Below are 27275 nucleotides of genomic sequence, written 5' to 3'. Positions count from 1 at the left end.
AAATTAAAATAAACTATAATTCAAATAAATCAGGGATAAATGAAAACAGATTTCTGCATTACTAAGACTCTACAGCAGTTGTAAGTGACTACATGGTAAAGTTAGCTGGCTTTGCCAAAGCTGAACCTCATATTTCACTATTAAAGAAAGCTGTTTTCACTAATAAAACTGCGGTTCCACTTTCCAAAGACAGTAAACACCAAATCTTCTAGCCTTGACTCATATTTAGCTATGTCACTCATGGCCTTACTATAAGAGAAAAGTTAATAAACAAGCTAATTAAGTCACCTGTTTAAGATGACTTAAGAAAATAATCATTTTATCAGAGATTGTAAAATTGGACCTAAAGAAGGTAATTTGATAATAAATGACTCACTTTTCAATAGGAAACATGTAGGTTTTTAAAAAAAATTATGAAATGATAAAATTAGGAGATTCTTTTTAGGATTAGCCATGCTGAGGATAGAAGAAGCTAAGAGGAATTCAAGACAGTCATTTCCCAATGAGGAAACATATTGATCTTTCCCTCCTAGTGTCCCAATCTCCCTAGAAACAAATACTGGGAAGAGTTGATATAATCGACATTTGTGAAATTAAAATAAGATACCAGAATTGGAATAGAGCAAAGCAATGTACACTGCGTGCCAAGCAATTTCATTAAGTTAGTATATTTATTTTTTAAAACTACCTCATAAGGTGATATTTCACTTCATTTTAACATATGAGAAAAATACTGCTTAGAAAGGTGATCTAACTCATAAGGGTCACACAAAATGATGGAACATGGAGTTAGATCCAAGTCTAAGCCCAAAATTAAATTCCTTGTTCCACCATGGGTCCAGGACCTTTCTCTAGTCACCTACTGCTCTTACTTACTTTTTCATGCCACTTCTTCCTACACTTTCATCTTTCTTTCCTCCTTAATATACTGGTACACAAAACCTGCATGTCTTCATATGCCCTTAGCTATTTGGTTATTCCTCCACTTTAAAACTCCATGAAATACTTGAAGGTACACATCTTTCTTCCAGTTCTTTTGGAGGAGACTTAAGAACAACTGCCTGCTGAATGACTTGCTTTTCATCGTCGAGTGCCAGCCAGTAGAGAAATGCTTTGCATTGCATAGCTTAGCATTTTTCTTTGCTTCATTTTCCTTTTATTCTCAATTCTCAGGACCTGGGTTTGCACCTTCGAGTAAAGCACCTGAATTTCTTGCCTTGGGTTCTGTTTTCTAGAAGAATTAATTAAGACTTTTATGCTTAGCTTTATAATATTTAGGATTTTTAAACAGTGTTGTATTGAAAAAATTTCTAGTATTATATTTTAAGTTCTGAGGTACATGTGCAGAATGTGTAGTTTTGTTACATAGGCATACACATGCCATGGTAGTTTGCTGTATACATCACCCCATCATCTACATTAGGTATTTCTCCCAATGCTATCCATCCCCTATCTCTCAACCCCCTGCTAACCCTCCCTTAGCCTCCAACTCCCTGACAGGCCTGGGTATGTGATGTTCCCCTCTCTGTGTTGATGTGTTCTCTCATTGTTCAACACCCCCTTATGAGTGAGAACATGTGGTGTTTGCTTTTCTGTTCTTGTGTCAGTTTGCTGAGAATGATGGTTTCCAGATTTATCCATGTCCCTGCAAAGGACATGAACCCATCCTTTTTTATGACTACATAGTATTCCATATGTATATGTGTCACATTTTCTTTATCCAGTCTATCATTGATGGGCATCTGGGTTGGTTCCAAGTCTTGGCTATTGTGAACAGTGCCACAAGAAACCTATGGTTGCATGTGTCTTATAATAGAATGATTTATAATCCTTTTGATATTTACCCAGTAATGGGATCACTTGCTGAAATGGTATTTCTAGTTCTAGATCCTTGAGGAATTGCCACAGTCTTCCACAATGGTTCGACTAATTTACACTCCCACCAACAGTGTAAAGGCTTTCCTATTTCTCCACATCCTCTCCAGCATCTGTTGTTTGCAGTTTAAATATAGTGTTATAAATTTCCCTCTACACACTGTTTTAAATGAGATTCTGGTATATTTTTTCTTCATTCTCATTGGTTTCAAAGAACATCTTTATTTCTGCCTTCATTTCATTATTTATCCAGTAGTCATTCAGGAGCAGGTTGTTCAGTTTCCACATAGTTGTGCAGTCTTGAGTGAGTTTCTTAATCCTGAGTTTTAATTTGATTGCACCATGATCTGAGAGACTGTTATGATTTCTGTTTATTTGCATGTGCTGAGGAGTGTTTTTGTCTATAAACCTTCTTCCACCATGTGGCTGCACTGGGGGCTCTGTGAATCTGCTGTGATTCTGGGGGCTGGAGATTTGCAAATTGTTCATTGCTCAATTAAAACTCCTTTAAATTATCACTGTGCACAACTCATGCTTCTTTCTACCTCTCCTTCCCTCTCTTTACTCACTCACAGACATCATGAATAAAGCAGCAGAGACAAAATTAGAAAGCTAGTAAACATACTGAATTATATTTGGGAATAAGATTCATGACAAAGTCATTTGTATACTAATAGTAATTTCTTCTGATTTAGCTCACCCAAAAATGAGTTGAAGAGTTGTCTCCCTCCCCAGGTGACTCCCACTAGATCTACATGGATATTTTCTGGTTGTAGCCCAAGGGTATCATACATAGACTCAATGACTTCTGTGAAGAGGAAGAGGTTTTAGGTCAGAGCCCACTGAAAATTGCTTTTGTCCAGGTAGACCATAGAGCTGCTCTCTCAACTGCCCAATGGTCAGGGAAGAGCCAATTCCAAAGAATATGCTTTGAAGGAAAGCAAACCTCTTAATATGCTAGATTTTCACATATTTGTGCAGAAACATGTAGGAACAGAGATAACTAAAACCAAAAAGAATATGAACTTCCACCTACTGCTATTGAAGACACTGCAAGATTTTCCAGTTGTTAATGGAAGTCTAGGAGTGGGAAAAGCTGAAGTTAAAGACCAGGACATCAGAGAAAAACATCAAAATAAGAGAAGAGCAGAGACACTCCAGCAAAGAAGTTTTGCAACTTCCAAATCAGGAGGTATTGAAGATTGAATATGAGAATGCTGTTGCATATTATCTGCCACTTGCTTTAGGCTGACATTAAGCAATCTGAGGTTCTTTGCACTTAATCCCTCAGCTGCTCTAACAAAGTTCCTATTAAAGCACCTGGTCTTGTGCCATTGAGGAGAGGCATCTAGGTCTCAGGGAACAATTGTAGATCCTGTATCCATATTACAGAGAAGTAGCCTACCCTGATACCTAAATATTTTCCTGCTGGATGTGCAACATTCTAGATTAGTAGCAAATACAACATTTAATAAACAGAGACAACTAGATTCTTGGGGGATCATGGCAGATGGAAGGCAGGACTACACTGAAACTCTGACTCAGATGGACAGAACAGCACGTGGAGGCTTGCATCATGAATTTTTGCTCCAGAGTGACTGCAGGAATAAATCAGGAAACCTGAGAGGACCCATACATCCCCCGAAGGAAAAGGATTGCTCTGGAGGACCCAGGAAACACCTCGAATACTGTCCTGGTATTCATAGCTGAGAGATTCACAGATAGTTCACATCACAGGACGCTGTGCAGACAACCCCAGTACCAGTCCAGAACCTGGTAGACTTGCTGGCTGGTTAGATCCAGAAGAGAGATAACAATCACTACAACTCAGCTCTCAGGAAGCCACATCCACTAAAAAAAAAAAAAAAAAAAGCTGGGGAAAGTACTGCATCAAGGGAACGCACTGTGGGACAAAAGAATCTGAACAACAACCTTCAGCCCTAGACCTTCCCTCTGACAGAGCCTACCCCAATGAGAATGAATCAGAAAATCAACTCTAGTAATATGACAAAACAAAGTTCTTTAACACCTCCAAAAAAATCATACTAACTCACCAACAATGGACCCAAATCAAAAAGAAATCTCTGACTTACCTAAAAAAGAATTCAGGAGTTTAGTTATTAAGCTAATTAGGGAGACACTAGAGAAAGGTGAAGCCCAATGTAAAGAAATCCAAAAAAAAAAAAAAAAAATGATACAAGAAGTAAAGGGAGAAATATTCAAGAAAATAGATATCATAAATAAGAAACAATCAAAACTTCAGGAAACAATGGACACACTTCAAGAAATACAAAATGCTCTGGAAAGTCTCAGTGACATAATTGAACAAGTGGAAGAAAGAAATTCAGAGTTCTGGCCGGGCGCAGTGGCTCATGCCTATAATCTCAGCACTTTGGGAGGCTGAGGTGGGTGGATCACCTGAGGTCAGGAGTTCAAGACCAGCCTGGCCATCGTGGTGAAACCCCATCTTAAAAAAAAAAAAGAAAGAAAGAAATTCAGAGTTCGAAGTAAAGGTCTTCAAATTAACCCAATCCAACAAAGACAAAGCAAAAAAAAAAAAAGAGAAAATATGAAGAAAGCCTCCAGGAAGTCTGGGATTATGTTAAGCAACCAAACCTAAGAATAATCGACGTTCCTGAGGAAGAATAGAAATTTGAAAGTTTGGAAAACATATTTTGGGGAATAATCAAGGAAAATTTTTCTGGCCTTGCTAGAGACCTAGACATCCAAATATAAGAAGCACAAAGAACGCATGGAAAATTCAGCACAAAAAGATCATTGCCAAGGTACATTGTCTTCATGTTATCTAAAGTCAAGACAAAAGAAAGAATCCTAAGAGCTGTGAGACAAAAACACCAGGTAACCTATAAAGGAAAAACTACCATACTAACAGCAGATTTATCAGCAGAAACCCTACAAGCTAGAAGGGATGGGAGCCCTATCTTCAGCCTCCTCAAACTAAACAATTAGCAACCAAAAATTTTATATCCAGTGAAACTAAGCTTCATATATGAAGGAAAGATGCAGTCATTTTCAGACAAATGCTGAGGGAACTCGCTACTGCCAACTACCAGTAAAGAACTGCTGAAAGGAGCTCTAAATCTTGAAACAAATCCTGGAAACAAATCAAAACAGAACCTCTTTAAAGCATAAACCTCACAGGACCTATAAAGCAAAAATACAATTTAAAAACAAAAAACAAGGTATACAGACAATAAATAGCACGATGAATGGAATGGTACCTCACATCTCAATACTAACATTGAATGTAAAAGGCCTAAATACTCCATTCAAAGATACAGAATTGCAGATTGGATAAGAATTCACCAACTGTCTATTGCCTTCAAGAGATTCACCTAACACATAAGGACTTGCACAAACTTAAGGTAAAGGGGTGGAAAAAGACATTTCAGGCAAATGGACACCAAAAGTGAGCAGGAGTATCTATTCTTATATCACGCAAACAAACTTTAAAGCAACAGCAGTTAAAAAAGACAAAGAGGAACAATTATATAATGATAAAAGGCCTTGATATCACCATCCTAAACCCATATGTACCTAACACTGGAGTTCTCAAATTTATAAAACAATTACTAAGAGACGTAAGAAATGAGATAGACAGAAACACAATAATAGTGGGGGACTTCAATACTCCACTGACAGCACTAGACAGGTCATCAAGACAGAAAGTCAACAAAGAACTATTTGGAATTTAAACTATACCCTGGAACAAATGGACTTAACAGATATATACAGAACATTCCATCCAACAAAGTTGAAATTATACCAAGCACTCTGTCAGACCACAGTAGAATAAAACTGGAAATCAACTCCAAAAGGAACCTTTAAAACCATGCAAATACATGTAAGTTAAATAAGCTGCTACTGAATGATCGATCATTGGGTCAAAATTGAAATCAAAGTGAAAATTATACAATTCTTCGAACTGAACAATAGTGACTATCAAACAACCTCTGGGGCACAGCAAAGGCAGTGCTAAGAGGAAAGCTGATAGCCCTAAATGGCTACATCAAAAAGTCTGAAAAAACACAGACAATCTAAGGCCACACCCTCAAAGAACTAGATAAACAAGAAAAAGCCAAATCCAATCCAGCAGAAGAAAGGAAATAACCAAGATCAGGGTAGAACTAAATGAAATTGAAAGAAACAAACAACAAAATATAAAAGATAAATGGAACAAAAAGCTGGTTCTTTGAAAACACAAATAAAATTGATAGACCATTAGTAAGATTAACCAAGAAAAGAAGAGAGAAAATCCAAATAAACTCAGTAAGAAACAAAACAGAAGATATTACAACTGACCCCATGGAAATACAAGGCTACTATGAACACCTTTATGCACATACTAGAAAACCTAGAAGAAATGGATACATTTCTGGAGAGATACAACCCTCCTAGCTTAAATCAGGAAGAATTATATATCCTGAACAAACCATAAATAAGCAGCGAGATTGAAATGGTAATTTAAAATATCAACAAAAAAAGTTCAGGACCAGACTGATTCACAGCAGAATTCTACCAGATATTCAAAGAAGAATTGGTACCAATCCTATTGACACTATTCCACAAGATACATAAAGAGGGAACCCTCCCTAAATCATTCTATGAAGCCAGTATCATCCTAATACCAAAACCAGGAAAGGACATAAAACAAAACAAAACAAAAAAAAAACAACTACAGACCAATATCCCCGATCAACATAGATACATAGATGCTAAAATCTTTAACAAAATACAAGCTAACTGAATCTAACAACATATCAAAAAGGTAATCCGACATAATCAAGTGGGTTTCATACCAGGGATTCAAGGATTATTTAACATATGCAAGTCAATAAATGTGATACACCACATAGACCGAATTAAAAACAAAAATCACATGATCATCTCAATAGATGCAGAAAAAGCATTTGACAAAATCCAGCATCCCTTTATGATTAAAACTTTCAGCAAAATCAGCAAATGACATACCTCAATATAATAAAAGCCATCTATAACAAATCCACAGCTAACATAATACTGAATGAGGAAAAGTTGAAAGCATTCCCTCTGAGAACAGGAACAAGACAAGGATGCCTACTCTCACCACTCCTCTTCAACATAGTACTGGAAGTCTTAGCCAGAGCAATCAGACCAAAAAAAAAAAAAAAAAGAAAGAAATAAAGAGCATCCATGTTGGTAAAGAGGAAGTCAAAATGTCGCTGCTTGCGCTATGTTATTATTGTTTACCTAGAAACCCTAAAGACTCCTCCAGAAAGATCCTAAAACTGATGAAAGAAAATAGCACGATTTCCAGATACAAAATTAATGTACATGAATCAGTAGCTCTTCTATATACCAACAGTGACCAAACCAAGAATAAACTCAAGAACTCAACTCTTTTATAATAGCTGGAGGCATCACATTACCTGATTTCAAACTACACTGCAAGGCCACAGTCACCAAAACAGCATGGTACTGATATAAAAATAGGCACATACACTAATGGAACAGAATAGAGAACAGAGAAATAAACCCAAATACTTACAGCCAACTTATCTTCCACAAATCTAACAAAAAAGTAAAGTAGGGAAATGACACCCTTTTCAAAAAATGGTGCTGGGATATAATTGGTTAGCCACATGTAGGAGAATACAACCGGATCCTCATCTCTCACCTTATAAATATCAACTCAAGATGGATTAAGGACTTAAATCTAAGACCTGAAACTATAAAAATTCTAGAAGATAACATTAGAAAAACCCTTCTAAAAAGAAAATATAATAACAACAAAAACACATTCTCTTCAGCTCTGGGAGTCTCCAGGGAATGTTTGTTTTGATGAGATTTTGAGCCTGATTTTCAAGAATAAGGAGATGCCAACTGTTTGTAAATGCTTCTAAAACAGCATGCTCTCTGACTCTTAGGAGATTTATCTTTTATTTATATAGAGTATTTTTAAATGCCTGTTACTGAGGCTAAGAAGTAACTGAGAGGTTTCATGTAAAAGGCAACACAATGTTTTTAGAGCCCACATCTAAAGAATATATGTACATAATATTATAAACCAAATGAGTTGAAAGATAAGTGGGTTTTAGTTGTTCATTTAAACATAACTTTAATTTGGCACTATTAGGCATGAGGGAGATGAACTGAAACACAAAACTTGTTTACTGTTATAGGGAAATGTAGAGTCTAAAGAAGGAAACTGACTTGTAAAAATACAAACTTCAGTTTTAAGTGACATATGGTAGGAGAAAGCAGCCAGGACACAGAAGAAGAAGGAACAACTCCCTCCCCGAGAGACTCCATTAAGGCTGTCCTGAGGAGGATGCTAGAGTTTGGTCCCAAAAAAAGTACATCCCCTTAATATAGCAATTATACTAATATTTTATTTTATCTATTGCCATATGATAGAGTTCATTAAATTTAGTGGCATAAAATAGAAATAAACATTTATTATCACAAAAAAAAGAAAGAAAGTCCCTTCTAGACATTAGCTTAGGCAAGGGTTTCATGACCAAGAACTCAAAAGCAAATGCAATAAAAACAAAGATATATAGCTGGGACTTAATTAAACTAAAGAGCCTTTGCATGGCAAAAGGAACAGTCAGCCGAGTAAACAGACAACCCACAGAGTGGAAAAAAAGTCTTCACAATCTATACATCTTACGAAGGATTAATATCCAGAATCTACAATGAATTCAAACAAATCAATCAGAAAAAAAAATCCCATTAAAAAGTGGGCTAAGGACATGAAGAGACAATTCTCAAAAGAAGATATACAAATGGCCAACATACATATGAAAAAATGTTAAACATCACTAATGATCAGGAAAATGCAAATCAAACCACAATGCAATACCACCTTACTCCTATTCGAATGGCCATAATTTAAAAATAAAAAAATAGACATTGGCATAGATGTGGTGAACAGGGAACACTTCTACACAGCTGGTGGGAATGTAAAGTAGTACAACCACTGTGAAAAACAGTGCGGAGATTCCTTAAGGAACTAAAAGTAGCATTACCATTTGATCCAGCAATCCCACTACTGTGTATTTACCCAGAGGAAAAGAAGTAATTATATGAAAAATATACTTGCATACACATGTTTATAGCAGCACAATTTGTAATTGCAAAAAAGTGGAACGAACCCAAATAAACTGGTGTGTGTGTGTGTGTGACACACACATATATATTTTACATACATACACACATATATATATGATGAATACTACACACACACACACACACACACACACATAAAAATGATGAATACTACTCAGCCATAAAAAGGAAAGAGTTAATAGAATTCACAGAGATCTGGATGAGATTGGAGGCTATAATTCTAAGTGAAGTAACTCAAGAACGGAAAACCAAACATTGCTTGTTCTTACTTATAGTGGGTGCAAAGCTATGAGGATGCAAAGGCATAAGAATGACACAATGGACTTTGGGGGACTCAGGGAAAAGGGTGGGAAGGAGGTGAGGCACAAAAGACTACAAAAAGGGTGCACTGTATATTGCTAGGGTGATAGGTGCAACAAAATCTCACAAATCACCACTAAAGAACTTACCCGCATAACCATACACTACCTGTTCCCCAATAACCTATGGAAATTTTTTAAAAAAAGAAATAAAATAAAAAACAGAGACATCTAGTTGCAAGTAAAAAATAACAATCTCAGTAAAAATAGAATTTCTGTTCAAACCAATGCCGCCATCAAAACATAAAGGGGAAGAATTTCTCTCCATTTATGGGCATCCGACCTGAACTCTGGGGCTTCAAAGCTTGAATCAGAGTAAACATTTAAGTAAAAGCTGCCAATCTGTGTAACAGATGCTGCTTTTCTCTCTCAAAAAAATGTCTCTTAGGCCTACCCTCTTTTTTCCCAGAGTGTCATAAGGCTAGATGGAGTTTCTTATTGAAGGTGAAGTCCAAGCACGACGAGTGACAGCATCATGAGGGGTGAAGCACCAAGAAAGTAGTCTAGAGTTTTTTGTACCTATTTCAAATTTGCTCCTAGCAGGTCTCCCTAACGCCAAGCAGATCAAAACATGGAATATTCATAAAAACCCATTAATCCCATAAGCATCCATAACCATAAGAGGAATCAATTTTTGCAACCGCAGCTTTTATTACAGGCATCATCCATACACCTTCACCCATCCTAACAGACACCATTTTAATCCCTTCCCACCCCTGCACATACAAGCACAGAATATTTTTAGTCTTTGTACACTTGACACCTTGCCAGTGACAATCATGACCCCTAAAACTAAAACAAGTAATAATAATATGGACTTTGTTCTTTTCAGGGAGCTCATTGTAGGGTGGAGCTGAACCACCCTGAGAAACAGGATAAACCAGTTTCTATTAAACCAATGCATCAGAGATGCTGAAATAGCACAAGTAAACACCAGCCTGAGGCTAGGAAATGAGGTTCTAGTCTTATCTCTGCCATGGATTAAACAAATCACTTATCCTCCAAAATTCAAGAAATAGGATTAAGGTCCCTTCCACTACCAATATTCTCTGATTCTATGACTTCTTGTAGGTAGCCATTATCAGCTATCCTTTGCTTCTCTCCTCCCCATATGACTAAGCAACAACAACAAAACATGAGGTGACAACTGTAGAATTTCCCAAATTTTAGCCATCACTCCGTCATGAGAATTTTTCTACTGGTATTAAGATCATCCTGAATACTCTGCAGATAATGGCAATGTAACACACAGCATCTCTATCCTAGAGACTTTACCTACTGCTCTGGTAGCATGAAAATTAACCTAGTATAGAAAGAAAGCCCTCCTCCCATTATTCTAGCAAGAAGGGAACACACTGACCAAAGATTCCTCTTGGGCCTATAGCCTCCTTTAGACAGGCAAGGGATTTTGCTCAATCATTGCATTTACCAAACCTAAGTCTTTAGTTAGCAGGATGCCAACTCTTAATCAGGTGCTCCTAATTCCAGCACTGTACACCACATTACTGGTGGTTGTTTCCTTGTCACAAACCAGTCCATCAACGGCCTACTCTTGGTCACTTATATGCACAGTGGCAAAAGCAGACAACACTGGAGCGTTCATCAGAGCTTTAAGTTCTTAAGGCAGCAGACATGGTCAAAGATGCTCACTTTGAAATCCATTAGCAAAGTGCCGCATTAGAGACTGATACTTGGCCTCTCAATAACGCTATTTTCCTCCAGGATTGGAATAGGTGATGACCTTTTCCTGGGTTAAGCAAAAAAAAGTTGGCTTTCACTCAAGAGCCAGGTTTAAACACCAGAATTACCTTGAACTCAGGGAGATGCTCCCACAAGGAGAGGACCAAGGGAACTGAGATCAAACAAGAAAAAGTAAATGCATGCCTCCTATCCCCAGAGAGCTCCAAGAGTAGGCCTAGACTCACTGACTAAATTGATATGCAGAATTACTCACTATATTTAAATTTATTTCCAAATGCACCCAGTTGAATTTATATATGTTTAATATAACATGATGTAACTCCACTGTAATGTCACTAAGGCAAGCATACTGAATTCTCTGGGATGGGCCAAATTCAGATATTTTGTCTCAGCCTCAGAGTATGTGATATATTATAGGTTTCAGAGACTGCAGTCATTCTAGAAAATAATATCGTCCCTTGAAAGATAATTCACCCACTTTTTCAGAATAGATTAGGAAATGACATCGTACCTTGATACATACACACAGTTCTATCTTGTTTCTATTAAAAAGCATTAATCTATTACTGTGACAAGTATATGATATACTATTTTTGACAGTTAAATAAAATATATTCTTTTAAAGTTGTTTTAACACATTCATTTTTATACAACTAAACATTTTGCTAATATATTGAAGTAGTTTCATCTTCAGCCTCTCTCATTCTTTTTCACTGGGACAGAAAAAAAACAAACATAAAATCTGCCCTCCTGATTCGAACCTCAAAATTCTACCTCTAATTTTAGAACGAAGCATAATATTTCTAAAGCAGTTATTATTATTTTTTTAAAGCAAGAGTGTAGGGCTCTGGTGGTTTTAGGAATTTTGAAGCTAGTATCCAGAGGGTAAGGCTAGTGGAGATACCAATAGTGTGCAGGTGGTGGCAGCAGCACCCTTTGCAGGTCCACTCTCCTCTGCCCAGCTGCCACATCTCTCCTGTTCCAGGCAACCACATCAAAATCACTGCATCCTTCCCCTGTACCACAGTTTCCTCCTATTGGTACAGTTTCTTTCCCATGAAAGACAAAGCATGTATTCACTTCCACACTCCCCGTCCACCACAGGCAGTAAAACCCAGCAAGCATCTCTCAAGGATCTGCTGTAGACACGCCACTGTAACTGGCACTTGAATCCTACCAGTTTTTCCATCTGAGATGAAAAGATGAAGTCAGAGCATTAAGAGCATCATGTCATTGGGCACAAAGCACTCAACAAATTTTCTAAATTGAAGTATCTACCAATGATAGCTAACATTTATTGAGCACTTACAATGTGTTGAGCATTATACTAAACATTTTCGTGAAGTAGCTCACTTAATCCTTATTATAACCCTATGCAGTAGAAATCATTATTATCTTCAAATGATAGATAAGAAAACTAGGACTCAAAGAGAGTGTTCGATGCAGCGTGCTCAAAGTTAACACAGTGAGAACATGGTGGGACCAGGACTTGAACCCATAATGTCTAACTCTGATGCTGGTACAGAAATGTCCTCATTTCAGAGCCTCCCTCTGTAACCTTACTCTCAGACAGAGGAGTAGGCTCCAGGCAGAATTCAAGAGGCAAATTCCCAGCAGATGGCTTAACTGGTGAAAGGACTGAAAAGCACTATTACCAGCAGAGAAGTGAAGGAATGGAAACAGCAGCAAAAGCAAAGCCAGAAAGGGAAACGAACGTTTGTTAAGGACCTAGTAGGTGACTCACAACCTTGTAAGGTATTACTAATCCCTTTTCCACAGAGAAGATTACTGAGGCCCAGAAAGTTAAATAACACACCAAAGGTAAGTTAAGTTAGAACTCCACAAAACTGGAGATGAGCAGTCAGAAATTTTCATTCATCTAGGAAAAGAGAGGGAAGAGATGAGATCTTACAGTGAGTAGGACCCTGGACCTGAGTCAGGTGAAGGTTTAAGGACAGAGGTGAAGAGAGACACTGATTAAAAACCAAAGGAAGAACCTGAGGAGTCTTGCATACACAAATCATTGGTGGGGGGCGATTTGGGCCAGATGAGGTAAGTTAAAAGAAAAGGAGGCACAATGAAGCAGAGAACTAAAATAGAAGGTTTATGGAGGAATAGGGGTAACTAAAGGAATGACCAGAAAAACAGAAAATGTTGATCTCATCTTCCTCTTCTACTCTCCCTCCCAGCCTTTCCCACTAACATAAACTTCACTCTGTCTCCTAGTTCGTCCACTGGTCTACCTCCGGATCTTAGTCTTATTTTTTGTCCTCTCCTTTAATGGTCCAAACAATGGAACCAAAGTATACTTTTGTTTTATATATTTATTTTATTTTATATGATTGAATAAAGTCATATGGTCTCAGTTTCTTTGTTTTTTTGTTTTTTTATAAATGGAGTCTCACTCTGTAGCCGAGGCTGGAGTGTGGTGGCGCAATCTGGGCTCAATGCAACCTCTGCCTCCTGAGTAGCTGGGATTACAGGCACACGTCATCATGCCTAGCTAATTTCTTTTTTTTTTGTATTTTTAGTAGAGATGGAGTTTCACCATGTTGACCAGGCTGGTCTCGAACTCCCTGACCTCAGGTGATTTGATACATGATTACACGTGAAGTGATAGGGAGGAGACACTGTCAATGGCAATTCACGGATTATCAGGCTAGACAGAAACTAGATGGAAGGTGATGTCATATGTAGAGATTAAACACAAAGTTCTTGGCAGGAGTTGCTCAGCTTAGTTCTGAAGTGTTGAGTTTGAGATGCTTAGAGGCATCCAGGTCAAGATCCAGTCAGAGATAGCTCGAGCCTATTACCAAAGTCTACCGACCAAATAATGATGGAGACACCCTCTCCTCATAGGTGGCACTAACACCATTAAAGAGGACCAAAGGGGAAAGGAAAAGAAGCAGGAAGCTCAAGGAGAGGAGGGACAGGAAGTGAAGAATAGAATGAGATGAGGAAAGAAAAAGGAAATGAGAGAAGAAATAGTCATTATGCTTTACTCTAATGGAAAGATATAAATTTATCTCAAGACTCCTGGCTCTTCTTCAGGCAACTCTGTGTAAAATAAGAGAGCAGAATAGAAACAGAGAACGTCTATTACAGAGGACAGTTGACAGCAACAAAGAAGATGCAGGAAAAATGAAAATAACTAACTTTCTACTTTGTTCCAAAGTATTTAATGAGGTTTTCTTTAAAAAGCTAAGTAGTCTGAGGTAATTTCATATTGAAGAAAATAATCCTACAATCATGGCCAGACATGGTGGCTCATGCCTGTAATCCCAGCACTTTGGGAGGCCAAGGGGGCAGATCACCTGAGGTCAGGAGTTTGAGACCAGCCTGGCCAACATGGTGAAATCCTGTCTCTACTAAAAATACAAAAAAAAATTAGCCAGGTGTGATGGTGCATGCCTGTAATCCCATCCACTCTGGAGGCTGAGGCATGAGAATCACTTGAACCCAAGAGGTGGAGGTTGAAGTGAGCCAAGACTGCACCACTGCATTCTAGCCTGGGCAACAAGAGCGAAACTCTATCTCAGAAAAAAAAGAAGGAAGAGAATCCTACAGTCTTCCATTGTCCTTAAAGAAATTGCTCATTGTTCTATTAGATACGCATTAGTTTCAGTTATTCAGAAAATTCACGTAGACAAAATGTCTGTGAGAGTGACAAGATAAAAGAATTATTTTCATTTATAAGTATTTTTTTTCCCTAGCCATTTGAAACAAAATACACTATCCTAAAAAGAAGTTACTGGTTTTGGTCATCTTAATAGCTTTATTACACTAGAAAATAAATCAAACCAATTTGAAAGTCACTTTGGTGTGCAGTCTAATAGATCATGCACATGAGGGCAATCGAAAAATATTATTTTCTGGTGATGATTAGGCTGGTCCTTGTTCCCCAGCAGGTACCCAATCCTCAGCCACTTTCCTCTCTTCCAGGCACGAGCTCCCAGTGACTTCAAAGGCAGCTTTAAAAATGGATTAAAGCAAAGATCATATATTGACTTCAAAGGGAACTCTGAACACACAGAAGATATTTCATGCAGGAGGGGATGAAGATGGACATTTTGTCCCTCTTATTATTCCACGCTTAATGAATACCATCAACATTTTCCATGTATTCAGCCAAAGTGTATTTCTTCCCTTTGCAACACTTTCCATTTTGATGACATCATAATAGTTGCTCATTCTAGAACAAAATCTAATATTTGCTCTAAATATTTCAGTATTATTGTAATGATGCTAAATGTTAGTTTTTTCCCTATATAATATGGTAGCCATGACAGTTAGGTTTTGTCACACCATGTAAAATATTGTCATTTTAATTACATACCATCATGTCACTACAGAACATTTTGAGTTTCTCTTCAGAGCATAATGTTCTTTTAGTATACACAGCTGGATCTGATTCTCAAGACTCTTTCTCTCACCAGATGCAAATAATGTAATATAATAAATTTAGAATTTTCAGTATAAGTGTTCACCATGCCTACTGCCTCTCTGCATGATAACTGTCAATATATCACTGCTATCACCATAACATGCACATTTAAATAATTTACTCTTCATGGCATTGAAGAGACTCTGAAAACAAGAAAACATACTCCAAGTACAGATTATGTTCTCCATAAAAAATATCAGACTCATTCTAAAATAATAATTATGATTAATTAAGGGCTCTTAAACAAGTATTGTAACTTAATAAAACTCCTACAGAGCCCTCTGAACTCACAAGGAGTCTGGTGTTCTGCTACAGATGTAGGGCATCCAGCTAACAAACAAGAAAATGAAACTTGAACACAGGTGGAGCTGATGTCTGTGTAGGAGGAAAGCAGCAATTTTTTCCCAAATGTGCAGCTCTTTTCTAGGAATCTACATGCTTCTGTGACTGTCTGCACTCATAGCTGGCCTTTCTCTCAGCATGACACCCTGGCTTCTCTCTCTCACTCTCTCTCTCTCATCCACGTACATATATACACACTTCTACATGACTTAATCACACATGGGAGTGATGAGCCACATGATGCAAAAAATAATGTGGGAGGGAGTCAGAGAAGGCTCTCTTCTATTCCTATGGGAAAAACAAAGGAGGGCATGCCTGAATGCATTATACAATTCAAAGGAGAAAAAGATCAGACACAACATCACGTTTGACTAAATTCCATATAAGGCCTCACAATTGAAATAACAAAACTAGTAGAACTGCTGCCAATAGTAATCTAGAATGAGTGACAGAAATAATTGCATCAAACCAATAAGAAAGGTTCAAAGGGAACATAGGCACTGAATTAGTTAGGAAATCCAAGTCTGACTTTAAATTATAAGACAAGACCAGAACCACTTAGGAAAAGTGATGTTTCCACAACCTACTGGTATATTCCATATGCAGTCATGACAGAAATAACCAAAATGTTGCCTTCCTCAATTTACTCCTCAACTGAACCCAAAAGCAAATAGTTCAAAAGAAAACAAAAACTGCGGGCTGGGTGTGGTGGTTCATGCCTGTAATCCCAGCACTTTGGGAAGCTGAGGTGGGTGAATCACCTGAGGTCAGGAGTAAGACTAGCCTGGTCAACACGGTGAAACTCCGTCTCTATTAAAAATACAAAACTTAGCTGGACATGGTGGTGGGTACCTGTAATCCCAGCTGCTCAGCAGGCTGAGGCAGGAGAATTGCTTGAACCCAGTAGGCAAAGGTTGCAGTGAGCTGATATCATGCCACGGCACTCCAGCCTGAGTGACAGAGTAAGACTCCGTCCATATATTCTCCTTATTCTCAAATGAAAGCCTGGTTTGAGTCTAAATTTACATCTACATTTTGAACCAGATAAGTTCTTTTATCCTGTTTTAATAGAGAACTTTGTTTTATTTTTTAAAAAAGTAATAATTTTGTCTGTGCTTTATGTATTTTATTTATTCATTCAATAGACACTGACCAAACAGTTATTATATGAAAGGCACTGCAATAGGTCCTCTGTAAGAACCCAAAATGAAACAGACATAGATTCCCTTAGATTCCATTTTCCTGGGGCCACAGGAAGGCTACTACAGGGCACAAATAATAATATTGCAGGGGAGAATGTATTTTATGACCATCAGGAATAAGCTACAGATAAAGCTTATTATACCTCACTTAAAAGTAACTAAGGAAAGGTAAACACTAATTTTCCTTTCAGAACCCTAGTTCTGAGGGAAGTTTATAGATTTTTCTAAGAAAGTGGGGGTGCCCCAAGTTCAAATCAGTTCAAATAACTTTGGGAAACACTTGGTAGACAAGTTAGAATATGTTCTTCAAGACTTCCCAGTACCTTTGAGGAGCTAATTAAACTTGCAAATTTCCAAGAGGATAGTAGAGTTGGCAACATTTCTCAAACTCGTTTGACTACAGGCCACATTTTCAGAGCATCTCACGGAACTAGTGTCTACAAAACACTTTGGAAATCCTAGAAGAGTTTGAGCTTGTGCAGAAAACGGAGCATTTTAAACTGAGCAGTCTTAAGTAAGTGAAGAAGACAAAGTTGGGAAGGTAGGTTGAAGTCAGATCACGATGGCTGTGACCTGCTGACTACTCTCTCCTGGAAACTCCCTTTCCTTAGCCACCATGATAAGGCAAGTCTGAATGATTTTGGTTCAAAAACTGCTTTGCCACTCACTTACTAATCTTAAGACCTGCAGCATATTACTTTTATTTCTCTGAGTTTCCTTCTTTCCACACCTATAAATAGGGTTAATATGAGGAAGGATTCAATAAGCCCATGAACATATACTCCTTATCATACCTGACAAATAATAAATGTTATCTATCTTTTCACCTGGGGCAATTCCCTTTCCTGCCTCCTGAAACTGCTCCCTAACTGACAGAGCATTTTCTTCAGGTTCCTTAAATATAGGCTTTACTTAGAATTCCTTTAGCCACTTATTTTTTTTTATTTTTTGCTTAGTTTAAATGTTCTCCCTTAATAATCACTTCAAGTCCCTAGCCTGATACACCCCGTATCTACAAACCCAGCCCTGATATTTCTCTAAAATTCCAGAGAGTGCTTCCAAACAACACCTGAACATGTATACCTGAAATGCCCTATAGGTACTCTGAGCTCATCATGTTCAAAACTGCACATAATATTTTATGTTGCATTATACCTCCATACACTTCCTTTCCCTTCTATATGACATGTGTCATTATCAAACACCAATAGTCAAGGCTAGAAAACCTTGAATTCATTTTTTACTTTTTCTACTCTCCCAACCCTGCCTTTGCATCCACTACTTCCCTTCCCACACTCCAGTGGTCAACTGATCCACCGATTCCATTTCCAGATTATTTCTTGAATTATTAATTATTAATATTAATAATGTATTATTTCTTAAATACAAAATTGATTATATTTTCATATCTTAAAATCTATAAATATGATTTTTATTTCAAGTACCTTAAACAAACAATGAACACTAGTTAATGATATGCTGAAGTATTTAGAGAGGAATGAACTGAAAGCTATAATTTGTTTTGAAATGTATAAAAAATAAAATGAATTTTTAGATTATAAAGGGATAGTGATTAAAGTATAGCAAAATGTTAACAGTACAATCCAATGCTAGTATTCATTGTAGAAGTCTTTCTATTTTATTTAAAAATAAAATCTATGCTTTAAAACTGTTCATAACAAAATATTGGGGAAGGAGGAGTAAGACTATGAAGGCTCCCTGTCATCTACAGGAGACCATCCAAATACCTTAGGTGGGTCCTTCACAACTTAGCTCCAATCTAACACTCCAGTCTTCCATTCTCCTACTGATTTCACTCTATGTTCTAACCAATGAAACGAATCAACATCCCCTTAATGCCTTATAGACTCTTCAGTGGCTAAGGCTTTGTCATCCTTCTATCTTGGCCTGGAAGAACCTTTCATCATTTTTCTATCTGGCAAACATCTAACCATTCTTAAAGCAGCAGCATCCCCTCTGGGATGACTTCCTGGACAAAGTTAACTGATTGATATTTTCTCTCTCTCTCAACTGCATTGTAGCACTTACTGTGTTGAGCTGTGATTAATACTTACAAATGTGTTTTTCCCAACTGCACTAGCTGCTCCTTAATGACTATCTCCCAGTCTTTGTATTCACAATACCCTCCTAAAACATTCTAAGTCCTCAATATATGTCCCTGAATTAAACTGAACACCAGACTAAGAAGTATGCTACTTCTATAAAGACTTTGGCAGGGCACAGTGGCTCACGCCTATAATCCCAGCACTTTGGGAGGCCGAGGCTGGTGGATCATGAGGTCAAGAGATCGAGACCATTGTGGTCAACATGGTGAAACCCCATCTCTACTAAAAATACAAAAAATTAGCTGGGCATGGTGGCACGTGCCTGTAATCCCAGCTACTCAGGAGGCTGAGGCCGGAGAATTGCCTGAACCCAGGAGACGGAGGTTGCGGTGAGCCGAGATCAAGCCATTGCACTCCAGCCTGGGTAACAAGAGCAAAACTCCGTCTCAAAAAAAAAAAAAAAAAAAAAAAAAAAGACTAACATGAGTGAAGAGAAGCTGACAATTAGCTAATGCTTGGTCTATCTCTAGAAGTGCTAAAAATGACCTTATGAAACTGCCTTTGCAAAATTATGACAGGCAGTGAAAAAGATCTAACTTAGCTGACTCTATCTTGCTTCTAACCTCCAAGCTATCCTTGTTCATTCCTGGGCATAGGCTTAACTAACTTTGGGAGAAATTTAGTTTATAGTTTAAACAATGATAGTAACAACCCTTTCCCAAAGCAGACTTCCTTCTTGCCTGGGGACTAGATTACCTTTGTAGGACTAACATTAGCCAGAAGATTAAAAATTACTGTTTAGGAGTCACGTAGCTGGAGGCTACAAGATTCTGACCCTCCCTAAACTGCTCTGAGATCAGTGCTTGAGATATTTTGCAGCCCCTGCACTTGATGGATCAACTGGTACCACCCAGATCAATAAACTGGCTCATCTGATTTTCTGGACCCCCATCCAGGAACTAACTGATTCAGCACAGGAAGATAGCTCCGACTCCCTGTGATTTCATCTCTGATCAATTAGCACTCCTGGCTCATTGGCTCCTCCACCCATCAAGTTATCCTTAAAAACTCTCCTCCTTGAATGCTCGGAGAGACTGATTTGAGTAATAATAAAACTCCGGTCTCCTGCACAGCTGGCTCTGCATAAATTTTCTATTGCAATTCCCCTGTCCTGATGAATCGGCTCTGTCTAGGCAGCAAGCAAGGTGAACCTTTGAGGGGTTACACTTACACCAAAAAAAAAAAAAAAAAAAAAAAAAAGGCCATTAAGTTTTGAAATGAAATTTATACTATAAAGAGCTAGAACCATCAGACTCGGAAACACTAAAAATTCTCTCAAATTTTCTACCAAGGATTGTGTCTAACATCATCTTTTCCTAAAACAGGCAACAACTAGCAATAGCACTTCAACCACTCATTTAATTTCCCCCAATCATTCTCAGTGTTCTCAAAAGAAAGTTTCCAAAACTACCCAAATCTCATATTGCTTGCTCTCTCTCTTTCTTTTTCTTTCTCTCCTCTCTCAGACATGCTTACAAGCATATGTGAACATACACACACATATACAGAGCAACAAAAAGATGTAGAGGTAAAATAGAATACACCATTAATTCTCGAAAGGTAATGTTATTTTGCTTGCGGGGTCCTAATTCCTCATCCTAGTGTTTTTAGAAAAATTCTTGCCAGTTAATAATTCAATGCTTGATTCCAAAAATCTGAATCTTGCCAGTTCCTCTACTTTGTCTTTAGCTTCTAAAATTTTTTTTAAATGTGATCTTAAAGAATATATATTATCAAGAAGATTTAATCTGTTAAAAATATATATAATTGTTTTCAGAGTTCATTGTTACGGCCATTTGATTTGGATGACTTGTACTTCTCACCCATTACAAACACTACATCTGACCCATTAAATTGACATTGGTCCAAGTTTTACTAAACTAAAACATCCCCTCCTCTGGCTGCTAATGGTGTATTTCTTTATAAAAATCTTAAACAATGACTCATAACCCCTTTACAGAAGAGTCACAGAAGCCCACAAAGAATGCATCAAAAGTAAAAGAAAATGTTACATCAATAAACACTTAGTGTTTACAAAGTGGTTACAATTTTGATTTGCATAACTAGTTTTCCCCAGTTCCCATCCTGTTAGCCAATGCTTCCTCAAGCTAGCCTCCTCAGGACCATGTGCATCCTTCTGTATGGCAATTTATTTGTTCTTCTCCTCTACAAGAGCCTGACCCTTGTGGGGCATTCTACATCCCCAGGGCACAGTACAGTGAAGGAATAAAGTAGGAACTCAGTAAATATGTGTAAGAGAAAAAGAAAAGGAAGAAAGGAAGAGGGAGACAAGAAAGAAAAGAGAAGTAGAAAGAGAAATAGGAGTGAAAGAGTTATAATCTTCATGTCTTACAGATGAGAAAACCATCCTTCAAATTAGGTAAGTGACTTGCCTAAGGAGCTTCTACTCCATCCCACTTCACCTGGAATCTTTGACTCCAAGCTATATTTGGTTCTTTCTATTCTCCACATTTGAAGTATCTGCCTCTTTCTAACTTCCTCTTATCAGCTCATTCTTCAAAACACAACAGTTAATTCCACCTTTTTCATAAAGCTTTCCTCACCTACTTCAACTCCCCATGATTTTTCCCTCCATTGAGGACCAATGTCACCAATTTTTATACAATCATTTTATTTTTTTTAGAAACAGGGTCTTGCTGTGTCACTCAGGCTGGAGTGCAATGATCATAACTCTCTGCAGCCTCAAACTTCTCGGCTCAAGCGAATCCCAGCTATAGCCTGCTGAGTAGCTAGAACTACAGGTGAGCACCCCCATGCCCAGCTAATTCTTTTGTTTTCGTTTCTCTGTTTTGTTTTTGTAGAGACAGGGGTCTCACTATGTTGCCCAGGCTAGTCTCAAACGCTTGGCTTCAAGTGATCCTCCTAACTTACCTCCCAAATATATTAACATGTTAACACTTAAATAAAAACAAAGAGTAGTCTTCATGTTTACATTTTATTTATTTACCTATCCTTTTCTCAGAATGATTATAAGGTGACTTTTTACACATGCATGTCTGGCTCTCTAAACTCCATGGATATTCATTAGGGGTTGGGGTTATGGTATATGTATCTTGCTTATGATGTTTTATCAGTCATAGAAAACAAGACAAGAATTTATTTTTAGGACTTAGTTAATTTTCATATTTCTGAAGTTCTCTTGCCATATAATCTTTACTCCTCTACTTCTCAGTATTACTATTTAAACTAACAAATAATAACCCTCAAAAGAAATCAACCAGAGTGAGTTTTAATAGGATGATTTGTTGACTCAGTTTTGCACCTTCAGGAATCTACTGAAATTAAAACCAGGAGTCATAATGAGTCACTCCTCTTCCTCTTACACAAGGAAAGAGCAATCATGAATGGAATATACAACAAATGAGGCAGGTCCCTCCAGCGCTAAAGTCTGCCCAAGTCTTTGCATGCCAACAAACCTAAAAAATACTAACCCCAAAAAGATCTTTCAATCACTTTCTCATTTGCTTCCCTTTTCAGAGCCTACCTAACAGTATTTTATTTTTTAGCTTTAAGAGAATTTACTATCCCTCCATTGTTTACAGTGTAGTAAAAGATTTATTTTATGCAAGTTACTCAGTTTTTCTTCCATTGCACCAGAACTAATAGAGCCACTGGTTTCTTCCCTGATCAATTAATAAGTTATTAATGGCTGTGCCTCAGAATTGTGCAATAAAAGGCACTGCAGAGCTCTGCTAATGGTCATATATTAGGAACAACAGTTCTGGTTTGTAGGGAATCAAACTTGGTCATTATTTGTGTTCACTTCTTGTAATTAAGCATTTAAATAGCACTTGACATTCAGCAACCATTTTTGTAAGCATTCCTCTTAAGAACCTAGAACACCATCAGATCAATAGCACCATCTTTATAAGGCATAAACTGATGCTGGCTAAGGACCAGGAAAGCTTATTCCTTCTGTGTGAAGGTGATGCTCCTCCCATTAGGGAAACCACTAAGCTTCTTTTCCAACAGCAGTTTCTGGTTTGTGCTAATTTGTTGACAGTCTTTCTTTTACCAGGTCTTCTCTTGACAGATGGCAGGTATTTCAGAACCTTTGACCCTGTCTGCAAATGCCAAGCATCATACAGCCAAAGTGGACCACAACATACTGACTTAGAAATAATGGTCATGTCCTTATAAATAAAAGAATGCCCACCAGATTGAAACCTTAGTAGCTGGGGAAATACATAAAATTGCAAATTTTAGCAGTTACTTTAAAAGTTATGTGAAAACTCCTGCTGGAAATAAATTCTGTAAATGTAAGTAATATGGAAAGCCTTTTGCAAATTAATTATAGTGCAATTCTCTAGAAAATTCACTAGGTGAATGAGATGTTTTAGGAGCTATAAATGAGTTGATTGATCAATTCTCATTTTTAAAGAGAGTCTCTAGAATATAGTTTTTCACTTACTTTGCAAACAAACATAGAGGTGAGACTTCTGTAAGTACTTTTCAAGCAACAGTACAAGAGTTAAATATGTATTTTTATTTTAAAACTAGTAAATAAATTTTATTTTTCTACCTAAAAAAAAAAAAAGAAATAATGGTCATGTAATGGCCACATGTTAAGCTGCTCTAGGGGGTTATGATTGTTTTTCTTTTTTTGAGATGGGGTTTCACTCTTGTTGTTCAGGAAGGAGTGCAATGGCATGGTCTCAGCTCACTGCAACCTCTGCCTCCTGAGTTCAAGTGATTCTCCTGCCTCAGCCTCCAGAGTAGCTGGGATTACAAGTGTCTGCCACCACGTCTGGCTATTTTTTGTATTTTTCATAGAAACAGAGTTTCAGCATGTTGGCTAGGCTGGTCTCAAGCTCCTGACCTCAGTTGATCCACCCACCTCGGCCTCCCAAGGAGGTTATGATTTAACAGTAACTTAGATATTTTGTTTTGTTTAAATCATGGAGAATAACGAAAAGAACTGTTATTTATATTTGGAGCAAGCCAACTACTAAAGGAATAAACACAGTGCTTAAAATGGATTGTTTTCTCCCACACCTGTTAAGGAAAAGATTCTTTAAATGAATTTAAATGTACTATGCACTAACCACAAGCCAGCACTAAGAAGGAAACAGTGATCCAGGATCAAAAGGATGATCACTGTGAATAAGTTGTGTCAGGCTAACTACCTCCTACTTCTTTGTTTTTAACAAGTTTGCTAAATTAACAGTTTAGAAAATGTAATCCATAGCATACCTATCTAAATTTTATCAAAGATTTTAATTAAGTTGATTGTGATGTGAACAAGGTAATGGACAACAGGAAACCGCTAACAGATCTAATGACATTGTCTAGCAGTTACTGGTTTCTGGTCTTTATCAATTTAAAAGGAGGTTTTTTCTAATTGTCCCTTGCTTATTGTGGACAACAGGTCTTTCCTCTAAGCGCTTCTCAGGTCCATTCACTTCCGTCTACCTCACTGCATATCTTGGTAGCAGTCCTAGCTACCTTTCATCTGGGTCCCTGCAATGGCCAATCTCTGCCTTCAGTCTTGCTTTCCTCTGGTTTTTAACCACATTTGAAAAGAGTGTCCATCTTTCCTGATTTTCCCAGTTTATGCCAATTGTCCCAGAATAATAATTAATAAAGCCCATTCATTCTCAAAAGTGCCTTCATTGAGTGAAATTATATGCCTATCTTTAAAGAGCATGATTCTAATCACATCTCTCCCCCACTTAACTCTTTCAGTGGCTTATCCCTGTCCTTAAAGCCCACATTTATTCAGCATTTTTTAAAACTTCTTAATATCCACTAAACTGTAAGTTCCATGAAGGCAGGGATTATCTGGCCTTATTTGATAACTACTAAAACCCCAGGGCACAGAATAGCACCTACAACATAGTAGGTGCTCAAACACAGGTTGAATAATTAGCTTGTAAGAAGTCTACAGTTTAGGTACCGCCTACCTATTCAACTTCCTCTCTGCCCTCTATTCACAGTCTAATCCTCAGTCAAATTGTACTGTATTCAGTTACTTTCTCACTTCTAGGCCTTTGCATATGTTGGTACATGTTCCTCCTTCCCGCCCCCACCCCCACCTCTAGCATCCCCCAATCTCCTGCCTAATTCTTTAAAAGTCACTTCCTTTGGGAGGCCTTCCCCAACCCTCTAGTTAGGAAACGTCCTCCCACTGTGTATGCCCACACCACTCCGCACTTCTCCTAGACTAATACTCACCATACTTTACAGTTAACAATTTTTGGTCTCTCACTCCAGTAGTCTGTTTATTCTGTGATCACACTTACACATACTTCCAGCACCCAGTACAATGTCCACCACCTAAGACACAATTAATAAATAAGTGCTGAATTAATGAAATAGGCTGATATGATCTTAAAGGTACAATATAAAGATAAAACGGGATGATAGTTCTCCCTTACTCTGCAAGGGATTATGTTCAGTTCTAGGTATTATGTGTTAAGGTAACATAGCTCCTGCCTACCCAGAGAAAAGAATCAGGAGGATTAATAGAGTGCTAACCAGAAATGGAGATAAGAGAGAAAGAGGAAAGAGAAAGAGATTGGGGGGGGAGAGAGAGAGAGAGAGAAGAAATGAAGGATGAACTACCTTCAAATTTCTAGGAAAAAAAACATTAAACACGCTTCGTATGACTGTCTGGCAGGACCAATTGAAGGAAATTCGAAGACAAGAAGTTTGGGCTTTTTAACAGTCAAAGCTACCTGGAGGTAAATGTGTTGTCTATGAGGCACTGAGTTTCCTCTCTCCAGAGGCATTCACAATAGGCCAAACTGTGAGTTGGTAGAGCTGTGAAGGTGGACTATTTTTAGCAGTAAAAAGACTGAAGTAGCTAAGTGGCTTGGTCAGATTGGAAAGGAAATCCAAAAAGGCCCCAGTGCATATCTCACTGAGCTAGCTGGGAATTCATCCCTGTCCCTATTCCACATGTCTATGAAGGAAAATAGGCTGGATCAAGTAGAACAAAAAGGAAGGCTTAGTAAGCAGGCTACTAATGGTGATGTAGTCGCTGAAGAGAAAATGTGAATCATAAAAATGCAGTTGATGGCAATCCATTCCTCTTTACAATTAAAATGTACAAATAGATACTGAAATCAGCAGTCAACTTTTAAAAATAACAAAGAAAAGACAAATCTGTTCACTTTAATTCTACGTGAAAAGAAAGATTCGATCTTTTTCAAAATAAGTACTATTTGATAATGTTTATGTTCATAAACTTAGCTCCTGAACAATTAATAATTTTTTTTAAAAAAAAAAAGCAAGGAGATGGAGTTGGCATCCATTAAATTCTATGAGTATGAACACTTCTAACCACTTCATATTCTTAACTCATGCTTTGAGTCACTGGTGTAGAAGTGTATGAATTATTGAGCCCTGGGTTAAGACTCCAGGAGGCAAACTGATGACACTGATTTACGTTTTGGAGGCTCTGTTGTTTTGTTGACTTAGTGGAACAAAAAATAAATTCCCAGCTCTGAAGTCTGAAGAAGTGAGTGGGCTTCTCTTATTCATGGGAGCCAGTCCAGGGGAGTAGACCACTGTTCCCAGGAGGGCTTCCAAAATACCTTTTGAATAATTCATGGTCTGAACTGGAGCCGCCTGCAGTAAGGAATTTTATAATGTCCTCATGTTGGACTATAATGTAGGCCCTTTTCAAGAACTTACTCCATAGCTTCACGAAGAGGGATGTTGGCTGGTTTATAAAACCATGCTGGAGAATGCCCTGGAACTTATTTCCCCCTAGCCTCCTCTGAGCTGTGCTATGACCTAGCATAAGTCTCTCTTTCTCCGAGGGGAAAAATCTCAGATTTGAACACCTCGGTTTTCATAATTAATATTTTGGCCAAACATAAATGAAAATGCTTTTTACAGCTTTGATGACCACCACTACTTCCCAATACAAGCACATACATACACACACACACACACACACACACACACAGAGCATTTTCAAATCCAAATACAAAGAGAGAAAGATTTCACTCTCCAGTTAGAAAACAAGCACAGCAAGAGATAAAATATGCAATGCCAGTTAAAGTCAACATTCTAAAACTTAGAGGGCTTGATTCTCAGGCCAGATTGTCTTACTCTCACAATGGTT

At 37.7% G+C, this 27275-nt stretch overlaps 1 protein-coding gene across 3 annotated transcripts in view; it reads right to left on the bottom strand.

The window, feature by feature from the left end:
- Nucleotides 1-27275, bottom strand: part of AKAP6 (A-kinase anchoring protein 6) — a 549073-nt gene that overhangs the window by 480847 nt on the left and 40951 nt on the right. The window contains exon 2 of one of the 3 annotated variants that reach the window (XM_035260318.3): nucleotides 25376-25477. The exons of the other annotated variants lie outside the window; for them this stretch is intronic. The gene's annotated coding sequence lies outside the window, so the exon portion shown is untranslated. The remainder of the gene's footprint in view (nucleotides 1-25375; nucleotides 25478-27275) is intronic. 3 annotated transcript variants of the gene reach the window in all.

The sequence above is a fragment of the Callithrix jacchus genome, chromosome 8 (assembly GCF_049354715.1).
Source record: "Callithrix jacchus isolate 240 chromosome 8, calJac240_pri, whole genome shotgun sequence".
In the NCBI taxonomy this organism is placed as follows: domain Eukaryota; kingdom Metazoa; phylum Chordata; class Mammalia; order Primates; family Cebidae; genus Callithrix; species Callithrix jacchus.
The sequence above is the reverse complement of the archived record's forward strand: the minus strand, read 5'-3'. Positions and strand labels throughout refer to the sequence as shown.